Here is a 2,926-nt window from a genome sequence, read left to right as displayed (position 1 = left end):
ACACACACACACACACACACACACACACACACACACACACACACACACACACACAATTCTTTCTCTCTTTCTTTCTATTCTATTATCCGTCACCTTCTCCTCTACCTCGGTTCTGTACCCCTGTTCTTGTTCGGCAACGCATATATTTTTCGCTTCGATGACTCGCATCTAGGTGCATAAATATAACACACTTCACTTTCGTATATTATTACATTGGGGTCTCGTGTTATTGCAAATGCTGTGAGAATTGACTCTTAGTGGCGACTCATGATTACCGTGAGGGCTCATGCTGCATCAAATTTGTCGAGGGTGAGGTGATATATCGATCGCGTTGCATATGTTGCAATTTATTTCCTGCTACAAACCTCAAGTACACGCTTCTTTTATTAGTTCCAGTTGTTACACGCGAGAAGAGTTATTAAATGACCCAAAAATCGTATTGTATCTATTGTTGCATTATGCCCTTGGCATACATACACATTTAAGGTTTTGTGACTACTTCGTAACCTAGGCCTATATTAGCGAATATCGTACTGCTATTGTAGAAATGCCACGATTAGCAAAAATGTTTTTAGATAGCCAATCTCTGCATAATGAATCACTGTTCCATGTGTTCTCGAGATAAATAAATAAATATATATATATATATATATATACTCATATTTATTGTAGCTCGTGTGGAAAGAGAAACGTGCGGAATTTCTTAAATATCATTATGTGTTCGAATATTTCCAATAATTTTCTCTCTGCATATGACTGGTTTATAGGCGTATTGACTTGTTTTGGTTTTCTCTAACACTATGAGCTCATGGCGACGGTATTCGCTAACATTATGAGCTTCTAAAAAGGTTTGAAAGATTTAGCGGTGTAAACAACATCTTTCGTAACCAAGTTATCACAGAATTCCACTCAAGTAATAGGATAATTCACACTATCGCAAATGATATGAAGGTTAGGTACAATGAGGTCGTTGGGTGGTGCCACACTGCGGCAGCAACCGCAAACTCATTACCATTAACGTAGTAGCAGAGAAATATTGCACACTGGGCGCGGACAGCTATCATGATTTGGCTTATGTTAACTGTAGTTACAGATATTCCTTTCAAGCCGTAGTATGCTATTCAACGTACAGCGTGCAATTTACCTAACCGGGACAAAAATTGACAACACTTTGCGCGTCCGTGCCAAACAAGAAGCTAGAGATGCTAGAGAGCTAGAAGCAAGATGCAAGACATGCTAGAAGGGTGCTAGAGAATGACGGGGTTGAAGGAAAGATAGCGATAATTATTAAGGAAAGGTGTGGAGGGATGGGAAGAAAAAAGAAAAAGCGAAACAAAGGTAATAAAGATAGCTATTGTGATAGCAATAACTGATTTCGAATTAAACTCTGTTTTCCTTCAGGCTTAAAGGAGCGGCCTAAATATAATAACGACCTATTAGTAATAATTGCGGCAGTATAACACCGTAATAAACCGCTACGTGCTTCTATACATCTAGCGTATGTAGGTGGCAACAGAACATTAGTATGTTCGCGAGAATATATCAACGATAGAAAGATGTAACTTTAAATATTTCAACCCGTTCTGCTAAGTGTATTCCATACTATGTAGACCAGGGTGACAACACGGACATCTGGTAAACGTACTACTCTCATCAATTCAGTCTTTATAAAGAAGCAGGTGCCACAAAGTTATTGATTAAAAAGTAATTATGATTAAAGAATTTGGTTTCAGCGTGGTAATAAGGGGCATAGCGTTTTGTCCAAATCGAGTTTACATTATGGCTTTTCATGCACTCAAGATGGCTCCACAGGAATGGCATAAAAATTGTGCGTAGGCGTATTATTGGTGCCTATCACGCATTAATATCCTGTCTGCACTTTTACATCTAGCGTTTTATAGCTTTTGCAGTTACGTAGAACTAGTTCAATGGGTAGAACAGGTGCTATATAAGGCTCTCTCCAATCTGTTGATGCAGTACCGGATTCTAAGCGGATTAGCAAGATGAAGATCTTCGTGGCACTCTCTGCTCTCGTCTGCGTGGGTAAGTATCGGAGCATACGCACAAAGTGCACTGATGATGTGTGGATCTTTGAGTTCTCGCAGTTTCGATATAATTATCCACTTATTTAAAACGATGTAAATGATGAATGTAAAATCTTTGCATACCGTACGCATTAAGCTTCCCTACCGTACGCTTTGTTATTAATGTCTTGGTGATTTCAGTTTCACCACCTGACGTTCAGACTGCCCGCCGATTGTGGATGATGTGAATATGGTGCATATGTACGTTTTACGGGTTAGCTGATAACACTCCTGCATTATTGTATCTCTAGCGGTGGCCGCTCCTTTTAGCGGTGGAATAGAGAAGCGTCTTGGCGTTCCTGTCCAAGCAGAGATTGACTGTCTTGACCTAGGATTGAACTTCTCATCGGATGCGACCGACTGCCACGTACGCGGTTTTTGTCTTTCAACATATGAACACTGTGCTTAGTACTGCTTACTCTTTATAGTGCATAAATCTTCTTTATATGAAAATGCGGCGCCGTCTCGGCGGATCCGACATCACGGCGGAAGCGACCGACTGTCACGTACGCCGCATTTCTCTGCACATACGTGCACATAGTAGTTGCATGCATAGTGTCTGACCATTTTCATTTTTGATGGTTAGAAAATTATTCCGGAGTACATTCACAACGAACTTGCATTATGTCACAGTCAGCCTATTCTTCTATTTCTTAAGATCGCATATTCTTAATTTCGTTTAAGAAGTAGTAGATGGTATCATGGTATCTGGTCAGAGATCCGACCACGGTTGTTTAGATTGCGTTCCGATAACAGGTGTTCTATCTGTGTGCAAACGGATGGCCCTACATCCGCCGTTGTCCGGGTGATACCGTCTGGAGCCCTGCTGATGAGAGGTGCAT

General features: G+C 40.7%; 1 protein-coding gene across 1 annotated transcript in view; it reads left to right on the top strand.

The window, feature by feature from the left end:
• LOC106810766 overlaps positions 1 to 2,926 on the top strand; it is a 20,904-nt gene that overhangs the window by 2,455 nt on the left and 15,523 nt on the right. The window lies entirely within an intron of this gene.

This window comes from Priapulus caudatus, unplaced genomic scaffold, assembly GCF_000485595.1.
Source record: "Priapulus caudatus unplaced genomic scaffold, Priapulus_caudatus-5.0.1 Scaffold1, whole genome shotgun sequence".
In the NCBI taxonomy this organism is placed as follows: Eukaryota; Metazoa; Priapulida; class Priapulimorpha; order Priapulimorphida; family Priapulidae; genus Priapulus; species Priapulus caudatus.
This window is presented reverse-complemented; position numbering and strand designations above follow the sequence as displayed.